Source organism: Triticum dicoccoides, chromosome 1B (assembly GCF_002162155.2).
Source record: "Triticum dicoccoides isolate Atlit2015 ecotype Zavitan chromosome 1B, WEW_v2.0, whole genome shotgun sequence".
NCBI lineage: Eukaryota > Viridiplantae > Streptophyta > Magnoliopsida > Poales > Poaceae > Triticum > Triticum dicoccoides.
Window position 1 is genome coordinate 102,484,600 of NC_041381.1, and position 11,437 is coordinate 102,496,036.

Below are 11,437 nucleotides of genomic sequence, written 5' to 3' on the forward strand. Positions count from 1 at the left end.
ACAAGGGACATGATGTTTTTACCTAGGTTCGGGCCCTCTCGATGGAGGTAAAACCCTACTCCTGCTTGATTAATATTGATGATATGGGTAGTACAAGAGTGGATCTACCACGAGATCAGAGAGGCTAAACCCTTGAAGCTAGCCTATGGTATGATTGTTGTTTGTCCTACGGACTAAAAATCTCCGGTTTATATAGACACCGGAGAGGGCTAGGTTTACACAGAGTCGGTTACAATGGGAGGAGATCTTCATATCGTATCGCCAAGCTTGCCTTCCACGCCAAGGAAAGTCCCATCCGGACACGGGACGGAGTCTTCAATCTTGTATCTTCATAGTCCGGGAGTCCGGCCAAAGGTCATAGTCCGGCCATCCGTACACCCCCTAATCCAGGACTCCCTCAGTAGCCCCTAAACTAGGCTTCAATGACGACTAGTCCGGCCCGCAAGTTGTCTTCGGCATTGCAAGGTGGGTTCCTCCTCCGAATACTTCATAGAAGATGTTGAACACCAAGATAGTGTCCGGCTCTGCAAAATAAGTTCCACATGCCACCATAGAGAGAATAACATTTGCACCAATCTAATCTGTTGAGTATTCCGCAGCGTGACATCACGCCACGGCTGGGCTTTTATTCATTTTACTGTCCCACCTCAGCGCATTTAGCGACGCAGTTTCCTTGGCACGTCTTGTCAAAGCAGAGATCGTGTCCCCTTATTCTGGGATTCTCATCAATACGGGCGTGGGTAACCCAACCGCGCCATTAACCGCGGCGCTTGGGAGATAAGCGAGTTTCATTAGGCCGGTCGGGCTCGTAATTTTGGCCGCCCATATAAGGGGATAAGAATCCGCCCTTTCCATTCAGGCCTTCTTCCTCCTTTGCTTATTCTTCCCTGCGCGCTCGAGCTCCAACGCCCAAGCCCGCACTTCCCACCTCAACCTTCTCCGATCATGTCCGGAGCGGGAGGAGATGGATGGCCTCCTCCATCACGGAGGGGCAAATCAAAAAGCTGAGGAAGGCCGGATACCTGTCTGACGACATCGCGCACCGGCTTCCAGATGTGGGGCAACTCATCCCCACCCCCAGGCCCCATGAGAGGGTTGTTTTTCTTCCCCATTTCCTCCACGGACTGGGTTTTCCTCTTCATCCGTTCGTCCGAGGGCTCATGTTCTATTACGGCCTGGACTTCCACGATCTGGCTCCGAACTTCATCCTCAACATCTCGGCGTTCATCGTCGTGTGCGAGGCCTTCCTCCTCATCCAGCCTCATTTTGGCCTATGGCTGAAGATCTTTAGCGTCAAGCCGAAGGTCATGGGCGGCCGCCAAGCGGAGTGCGGAGGTGCCATGGTGGGCAAGATAGCCAACGTTACATGGCTCGAGGGCGCCTTCGTAGAGACTATCAAAGGGTGGCAATCGGGGTGGTTCTATATCACCGAGCCGCGTGACCCAGAATGGGCAGCGGCCCCCGAATTCCGATCTGGCATCCCCACATGGCTCACATCTTGGAAAGATATGGGCCTGTCATGGGGTAATTCGGCGGAAGTGACCGGACTTCAAACCTTCATCAAAGACCTGATCGGCAGGAAGGTTAAACTTGTCACCGTAGTCCAGGTCATGCTCTTCCGCCGGATTCTCCCGTGTCAACGATGGGTTTTCAGCCTATGGGAGTTCGACCCGGCCCAGCACCAGAATCTGTCTCGGCTCTTTGACACAAAGCACGAGGATGCCTAGAAGGTGCTATTCAAGAGTTCCGAGGTCTCCCCGCCCGTCAGCGAGGATCGCGGATTCTGCGCCAAGCGCCAAGCCAGCACGATGAGCTTAATTTTCCCTTTACGGGGTATTTGTTTTTCATAGATTTGATTCTATGCGGGATCTAAACTCCCATCTATTTAGCAGGATTGGCAGAAGAAGGCCAGACAGATCGACTGTCCGGCTCCCTTGCCCGAAGACCCAGCCAACGCTCGCTTAACGAAGCTGCTAGTTCCGGCACCTCACGTGGTGCTGGACAAGAAGGCCAAGAAGAAGGCCACGGGGACTCAAAAGAGCTCCCAGCGCCTGGTGGTGTCGGATTCATCGCCCGACAACCCCGACGCACCCTCCGTCTCCGAAGACGAGGAGGAGAAAGAAGAAGAAGATGCCTATCCCCCTCCAATGGGGGAGGAAAGAAAAGAAAGGCCGCCCCAACTGGGGAGGCCGGAGTGTCCAAGAAGGGGAAGACCCTTCTGCCGGACTACGCCTCCCATGCCGAAGACGGCGGGGAGGAATGGCCATCCAGGGTCAAGCCCGTGGCAAAATCATAAGCATCCAGATATTCGAATAACTTATGGCACTTCTCCGTTATTTGGCATTTTCTGACGCCGAATTTGGTCATACAGTCCGCCCAAGGCTCAGCTCGACGATTCAACGAGCGGCTCCTTGGATTCGTCGGATGTGAACAGTGCTTCACTTCTGACGGCCTCCTCCCCTCTCCCTACGGACGACGCTGAGGTGGACTCCCGAAAGGGACTAAACCAGGAGGAGGTGGTCCTAGAGGAGCCTCAAGGCGACCTCCCGGACTCCAGGCCAAAAGGGGGTAAGGCCCCCGAGGGATCGAAGTCCAGCCCCGGGCCGGACACTACTTTGGAACCATCAATGGTTCCAGAGTCCGACAGGCAGCGCCTTCATAAGAAGGGCAAGCCTATGACGCCGGCGACCTCCGTCCATCCAGAGGCGCCGGACAATTTGCTGGAGGTGCTTAATGGCGCCTCCATCGACGAGGAACACCGCACTCTTATGAGTGCGGTGATTCAGAAGGTTCAGTCCGCCAAGAGCGGGCTGACAGAAGCTTGTACAAGCATGTTAACAGGCTTTGAGGTATGTGTTAAAAAACATATAAAAAATGTTACCGCATAGACAGTAGCCCCTGATGCTCAGTTCGGCATTCGGAAAGAAAAGCCGAGCTGAGGATCTAAAAAGATATACGCAGGAGTCTAATAAAAATATGTCAATATGGGAATGCAGGCTACGCTACTGACCTCTGCCGCACTGACTGCGGAGGTCAATGCCTTGAAGTTCAACCTCGAGCGGTCCGAGAACGAGTTCGCCCGTGCCAAGAAGCAGCTCGAGGACAAGGAGGGTATGTAATACCGCATGTAAATGTATATAGAAATACTTGGTTGCAAATAATGATAGGACCAACTTAAATGTTGTAGGGGCCACAGCCGAGGTGGCGACCCTGAAGGAGGCGGTCTCTAAGGCCGAAAACAGTGCGGCCCTGGAGCGCACCGAGCGAGAGAAGCAGGAGGCGCGGGTGGCGGCGGTGCGGCAAGAGCTCCAGGCTCTCGTGGAAAAACACGAGAGTTTGGAGCGTGACTCGAAGACTCGAGAGTCCGAGCTCGCCTTGGCTCTTGAGGGTGCCAAAAACGCTAAGGCCAAAGCCCAGAAGGCCCTCCAGGAGATCGAGGCGATCAAGAAGATATCGGCGGGTAAGGCATTCTTTATGCAAAGCAAGAATATAAAAGTTAATTGTCTGCTACTTACCCGAATCCGGAGCACTCCAAGAGCGTTCGCCGATCTGCCCCATAGTGTGTCTGATGCCGCCGCATACTACCGAGCCGAAGAGGGGAGCTCGACGGAAAAAGTCTTCTGGTCTCAGTATGCTGAGGCCGAACATCCGGTGCCCCTGAGCGACCAGCTGAAGCAGCTGGTCGAGCTCCACAAGGTGGCCGAACAGGCCATGAAGGGCCTCATAACTTGGCTGTGGCCTGGAAAAGCCATGCCTGGGAGCTACTTCGGTCTGGTGTGACGGCTGGTGGACGTGTGTCCGTGGATTGAGGTCGTCAAGCGCTCCGTCTGTATCGAAGGTGCGCGTCGGGCCCTTGCCCATGCTAAAGTGCACTGGGGCAAGCTGGACGCTGAGAAGCTTTTGACGGACGCGCCACCGTCGGGCAAGGAGTATCGCACGCCCGAGATGTATTATAAGGGCGTCCTGAAGGGTGCTCGCCATATAGCGGACGAATGCTCCAAAGATGTAATTTTTGAGTAGGCTCGCACCTGTTATCATGTACGCTGAAAACTTTGTTCATATGCGTTAAGCAACGCTTGTTAATTTAAAATATTACCTTCTGTGCGGCCGTTTATCAAATCTGAGAGATGCAAGTCGTCGGCTTCGACCCCCATGCCACGAGTGCTGGGGTGTTTGGGATAAACCTGAGCGCTCTTGTTCCCATTCTTAGGTCCATCTAGGGAGGCGCTCAGCACAACAAACCAGGCCGTCGGACTTATAATGCTTTATCACTCTCACTTAGCCATAGAATTCTATAATTTTAAATTTCGGCAAAGCCCCTAGTATTCGGAAGACCAAGTTCGGGGCGCTATCCACGCCTAGGCCGGATAAGTCCGGTTCCACGCTCTAAGCGGCATAAATCTTTAAGGACTCGAAAAACCTCACGAACAGCGACAGGTCTCTCGCACTATCATGATGGTCAGTTTTAGATTTCTCTACTGAGGTGTTAACCCAGCTCAACTAGGGCACAATCGCAGTAGTTCTCCCAGCGCTACCTTAGCCAACATTTCGGAACGTAAGGTACCAAAACATGGGAGCCGGGCAAACCCAACTATTGACCAAAGACATGATTCGGAGCCGATGCATATAGTGCTATAAGTTCGGGGTGCCGCACTCATGAGAGTGTTCGGTCTTCTCACACCATGTTATGGGCTGCTTAAGCCCCTGGTGTATTGGCCGTACCAAAGTGTACGGTTGTAGAATGTCATGACTGAACATATTTGTATATATAAAAAATATATGAGTACAATAATAGATAAGAGCTATGTATTGTTTATTAAAAAAGGGCTGCTGCGAAAGCAGAACGATACAAGTAGTGCGATAAGCAAGAGATGGGATTATTTGACATGTCCCCCTCCAGGGGCAAGCTGCGGGATTTTAAGTAAAACAGGTATTAAGCTCGTTATAGAGACCACCTGTACATTTGACGCGGCTTGTTTTCTCCCTGGCTGTTGCATCGTATGTTCGGCGAGTGTGTTGCCGGACAGGCCTTCCGAATAGTTGGGTCCTAAAAGTGTATAAAAAGGAAACGGCGGAATAGGGAGCCCCTTAGTGCGGTTGAGCCGCATTCTGGGCGTGCCATAGTTGTGCCCCTCCCCTTATTCCCATGGTATCTCTAAGGCGTAATTATGTACGCGTGGTACCGATATCACCATCTGGCGAGGGATGGGGTTGGGGCCGCACTGCTATGCTTGCTCGGAATGTGCCAGCCAGATTTGTTGTAGGTTACTTCGGGCTTGCTTGACGTTATCCGGACGTTTGACACCTGGGTTGGATGATTGCCTTGAGAGGCTACTCTGTACTTCCGCTGCCAGCGCCGCCGTGTGCTCCTCCGTTCGGAGAGAGCGTTTGGTGTTGCCATTTACCATGATGACTCCGCGAGGTCCTGGCATCTTGAGCTTGATATATGCGTAGTGCGGCACCGCATTGAATTTTGCAAATGCGGTTCGTCCGAGCAGGGCGTGATAACCACTGTGGAATGGGACTATGTCGAAGATTAACTCTTCACTTCGGAAATTGTCTGGGGATCCGAAGACCACTTCGAGTGTAACCGAGCCTGTACAGCTGGCTTCTACACCTGGTATGACGCCTTTAAAGGTTGTCTTTGTGGGTTTAATCCTTGAGGGATCGATACCCATTTTTTGCACTGTATCCTGATAAAGCAGGTTCAGGCTGCTGCCGCCGTCCATTAGGACTCTGGTGAGGTGAAATCCATCGATAATTGGGTCTAGGACCAATGCGGCGAATCCGCCGTGACGGATGCTAGTGGGGTGGTCCCTTCGATCAAAAGTGATTGGGCAGGAGGACCATGGGTTGAACTTTGGGGCGACTGGCTCCAACGCATAGACGTCCTTGAGAGCACGCTTCCGCTCCCTTTTGGGGATGTGGGTTGCGTATATCATGTTCGCCGTCTGCACTTGCGGGGGGAATCCCTTCTGTCCTCTGTTGTTCGGCGGCCGGGGCTCCTCCTCGTCATCGCTATGCAGCCCCTTGTCTCTGGTTTCAGCACTTAACTTGCCTGCTTGCTTGAACACCCAACAATCCCTGTTGGTGTGGTTGGCTGGTTGTTCGGGGGTGCCGTGTATCTGGCACGAGCGGTCGAGTATCTGGTCTAAGTTGGATGGGCCCGGAGGGTTTCTTTTGAATGGCTTCTTCCGCTGACCGGGTTTAGAGCCTCTAAATCCGGCGTTGACTGTCGTACCCTCAGTATTGTCGCCGTTAATGCGGCGCTTGTGCTTGTTGCAACGTGACCTGCCATTGTTGTCCTTGGTATCCGAATTACCAGGGCTCTTGGTTATGTTATTGCTACGAGCTAGCCAGCTGTCTTCGCCCGCGCAGAAGCGGGTCATGAGTGTCATGAGGGCTGCCATAGATTTCGGCTTTTCCTGTCCTAGGTGCCGGGTAAGCCATTCGTCTCGGATGTTGTGCCTGAAGGCAGCAAGGGCCTCGGCGTCCGGATAGTCGACTATTTGATTTTTCTTAGTTAGGAACCGTGTCCAGAATTGCCTGGCCGATTCCTCTGGCTGCTGGATTATGTGGCTTAGGTCATCGGCGCTGGTGGTCGCACATAAGTGCCCTGGAAGTTGTCAAGGAATGCAGATTCCAGGTCCTCCCAGCAACTAATTGACTCTGCTGGCAGGCTGTTAAGCCAATGTCGAGCTGGTCCTTTAAGCTTGAGCGGGAGGTATTTGATGGCATGTAGATCATCACCACGGGCCATGTGGATATGAAGGAGATAATCCTCGATCCATACCGCAGGATCTGTTGTGCCATCGTATGATTCGATGTTCACGGGTTTAAAGCCCTCAAGGATTGGATGATCCATTACTTCGTCTGTGAAGCATAGTGGGTGTGTGGCGCCCCTGTATTGGGCTATATCACGACGCAGCTCAGATGAGCTTGGTCTGTTGTATTTGGCCTAGCCGTACTTATCATGTCCGGCGTGACGGCTGGCGTCACGTGAAGCAGGGCGCCCATGCGATCCGTAGATCGATCTTGCTTACTTTGCTTTGTTCTCCAATATGTCTCGCAGGTCTGTTGCCTCTCCCCGTACTATGGTATGTTTTGAGCGGTGCTGGGGTGTGGCTTGGGTCGAGGGCCTGAAGGCCTCTCTGTCGCAGCCACGGGGTGGCCGATCGGGCGCATCGTACGCTGGTGATGTAGGTTTAGTTGCTTCCTCCTCAAGTTGGGGTAGCAGCCTGCGCTTTGGGTAGCTCTTGGAGGGGCTCTCGAGTTTATACTCTTCGGCCGCCAGGACTTCGGTCCATCTGTCGGCTAGTAAGTCTTGGTCATCTCTAAGCTACTGCTGTTTTTTCTTGGGCCTGCTTGTCGTGGCCATAAGCCTGCGTTTGAAACGCTCTTGTTCGACGGGATCCTCTGGCACGACGAATTCGTCGTTGTCGAGGCTTGCCTCGTCTTCGAAGGGAGGCATATAGTTGTCGTCCTCAACCTCTCTGTCGGTCGCTCTCTCATGAGGGCTGGCTCCTTCGTCCTCCTGCACTGAATCCTGTTAGAGGGGGTTATCTTCGGCACTGTCCGGCATGTTGTTATCTCCGGTGCCGGAATCGCCATTTTTGCTTTGGCGGGACTTAGAGCGGCGCCGCTGACGTCTGCGCTGGGGTTGCTTCTTGGAGGGGTCATCCTCCGTTTTTTCCTCGCCAACCCCTGCTTTGGGGGTGTCCACCATGTATATGTCATATGATGAGGTGGCTTTCCAGTTCCCTATAGGTGCTGGTTCTTGGTCGTCTCCTTCATCGGCGTCCATACCATCTATATCTTCAGAGTCAAAGTCGAGCATGTCGGTTAAATCGTCGATAGTGGCTATGAAGTGGGTGGTGGGTGGGCCTCGAATTTCTTCGTCGTCCGTATCCCAACCATGCTGACCGTAATCCGGACAGGGCTCTCCTGACAAAGAGAGAGACTTTAGTGAATTCAGGATATCGCCAAAGGGCGAGTGCTGAAAGACGTCCGCGGCGGTGAACTCCATGATCGGAGCCCAATCGGGTTCGATCGGAAGGGGTGCGGAAGATTCGGAGTCCGGAACGGAGTCCGGCACCTTGGAGTCACGGGCCTTGCAAAGGACTAGGCTGGTATTCGGCTGTATCGCCATAGAGATTGTGGCTCCTCGGGTGGCGTCTAATCGTCCGTCCCTGGTTAGCGCAGTCGGCTCCGGGCTAATGGTCAGAGCGGACACCTGGGCGGCGCTCTGGGCGCTGTCCGGCGGCAGAGCTAGATCATGCCCATCGAGACAGTGCGGCACGCTCGGTCGCGGCTTGAATCCGTCGAAGATCAAGTCCCCGCGGATATCGACCGTGTAGTTTAAGCTTCCAAACCTGACCTGATGGCCAGGGGCGTAGCTTTCGATCTTCTCCAGATGGCCAAGCGAGTTGGCCCGCACTGCGAAGCCGCCGAATACGAAGATCTGTCCGAGGAGAAAAGTCTCACCCTGGACCGCGTCGTGATTGATGATCGAAGAAGCCATCGGGCCTAAAGGTGACGACACAGAGGAACTCTCAATGAAAGCACCAATGTCGGTGTCAAAACTGGCGGATCTCGGGTAGGGGGTCCCGAACTGTGCGTCTAGGCGGATGGTAACAGGAGACAAGGGACACGATGTTTTTACCCAGGTTCGGGCCCTCTCGATGGAGGTAAAACCCTACTCCTGCTTGATTAATATTGATGATATGGGTAGTACAAGAGTGGATCTACCACGAGATCAGAGAGGCTAAACCCTAGAAGCTAGCCTATGGTATGATTGTTGTTTGTCCTACGGACTAAAACTCTCCGGTTTATATAGACACCGGAGAGGGCTAGGGTTACACAGAGTCGGTTACAATGGGAGGAGATCTTCATATCGTATCGCCAAGCTTGCCTTCCACACCATGGAAAGTCCCATCCGGACACGGGACGGAGTCTTCAATCTTGTATCTTCATAGTCTGGGAGTCCGGCCAAAGGTTATAGTCCGGCCATCCGGACACCCCCTAATCCAAGACTCCCTCAGTGCCGCCAAATTGAAATTTTTCCAGTGCAACAACATTTGATAGTATGGGACGGCCCTAATGCGGTCTATTGTCGTGCCTCTTGCCGGTGCCTCCAACGAGGGAAGCTTATGGGCGTGCGCTACCTTGATCAGGTAGGCGGACATAAGCCTTGTGTGCCCGGTTTTTATTTGATTTTGTGCGAGGGTCCCGGAGTGGATCGGGCCACGACGGTGGTCGTTGTGTCTGGAGGTAGACACGGGGCCACCCATGACTTAGCCCAGAGGGGAGTTAGTCGGAGTGGCCGGGAGAGTGTCATGGAAGTAGATCGGTTTTGTCGGAACACCGTTGGTCCACCCGAATGGGAGTGCGAGGCCATGGGTTCCGTAGTGTGGGTACAGTGCGCTACCTCTGCAGAGTGTATTTAAACGATCGATACCCGCGTCCTCGGTCATGGGCACAAATTCGTAGTAGGGTACACTATCGGGTCTTGGTCGAAATGGAGGATAAACCTGAAATAATTAAGTTGATTAATGTGGTTGTGATCGTCGTAAGGATCACGGGGCAGTTGTTGGTCGGGTTGTGATCGCCGTAAGGAACACGGGCCAGTCGTTGGTCGGGTTGTGATCGCCGTAAGGATCACAAGTTTGTCTTTGTTGGTGATCAGGAAATGAGGTGATCACCATTGGTAAGAGAGTCTGAGGGACTCAATGCACAAGTTTGGTGGCATCGCATGAGTAATATGTTTGCATTTCAAGAACCATCATAGAATATGAGATGGTTGCATACGGTTAACATGCTATGTCTGCATTTGATATGATTGGTAGTTTATTTTTAGCATAGTTTCGTGATGCCAGGCCATGCTTTGATGGATATGATTAAGATGATATGCTATGTTTTGTTGTTGCCATGTTAGAAATAAATTTGTTATGACATGTTGTTGCCATGCTAGTAGATGCCATGATGTTAGTTTGATTTATGTTTTCGGTTGATATTATGCCATGCTTAGTTTCTGATATGAGCTAGATTGTTGCAGATGCTTGGTTCTTGCTTTGTCTTCTGCTTGTTTGGACGCTATGTATTTGGTTGTCTTGCAAATACATTCAATGTACTGACCTGGCGTGCCATGCCAGTTTTGTAGGTCGTTCACTTGTTCCGTCGTGCTAGGCCATAATCTTGCCAGTCCTGTGAGTTGTGGAGCCCAACCAGAGTGTTATGCTGCCAAGACTTCCGCCGCCATTATAATAGACTTCCGCTGCCATGTAAATAGCCTTAGGGCTATGCCAGAATATTATATTCATCGCTGATGTAATTATATACACATGTATTTGATGAATATTCTTTGACCTGGAATGCTGTATCATGGACCTGTCGTGCGTCAGGTGTTATCCTGGGCTGACGTGCGAAGGCCCCCTGCTCCACGCGGATCGGGGTGCCACAGGGCTTGGTATCAGAGCAGCCAGGCTGGCATAGATTATCCTAGCATTAGATCACCGCCACCATCAACCCGTATTAACCCTAAGGGATTTGACCCATCCCTGGTGTCCGGCATGGCCACTGTTAATCAAGAGGTGGCGCAGTCGAGACCGACACGTCCTCACCCCGCTGTCCCCGCCTAGTTATCTGTGAAACGTGCAGCAATCATATCCTTTCTGGTCAGCTGCACCGCTTTCTCCTAGGCCATTAAGGGAAAGGGGCCACGCCATGCGGCCCTGTCCCGCGTAGCTGCCTATAAATGCCCTTTCCGCTAGCCGTATCGCTCGCTCCTTAGTCCGCCATGTCCCTGCAGAGAAGCTTAGCTAGTAGCTCCCCAGCCATGGCTAGCAGCTCCAAAACTCCAACGTATTACACCCCCACCTATGCCATCAACCACCCTGGCTTTCCACTCCTTCTTGCCGAGATGCTTACCAAAGCATTTGGCGGTAAGACTAGCCCCAATTACCTAGTGTTCCAATCGACACCCGTTCCTCACCTTCATCGCTTTGCTGCAAGGGTGCACATCAGCCTAGGCCCTGTAGAAGATGTCCAGCCTTTGGTTTTACAAGGTAGAGCCATGCCTACCTCTGGTTTAGCCATTCAAGCCGCTGCTGTGGAGCCTATCCTACACCTCCGAACCAACTTCCCGCATGTAGCAACAAGGCGGGAGTTCTGCTTTTTTCCCACTGTGTCAAATGCAGTAATGCAGCCTTCTTCCGTTAGCCAAGGAGATGATCCTGCAATCACTCGCCTGGTGCAATACATCACTGCCCAGGGGATGTTGATTTCAATGTTGCTTGCCGAGTTTAGAGCCATGGACAATAATGTGGTACGAGTCATCAAGGAAGCTTACCGTGAGGCTCGTAAGTTCGCATCTCAAGTTGTTGGCACAACGCCATCCGAACCAGTGCTATCCTCTCAACCTGTGCTATGGCCTAAGCCA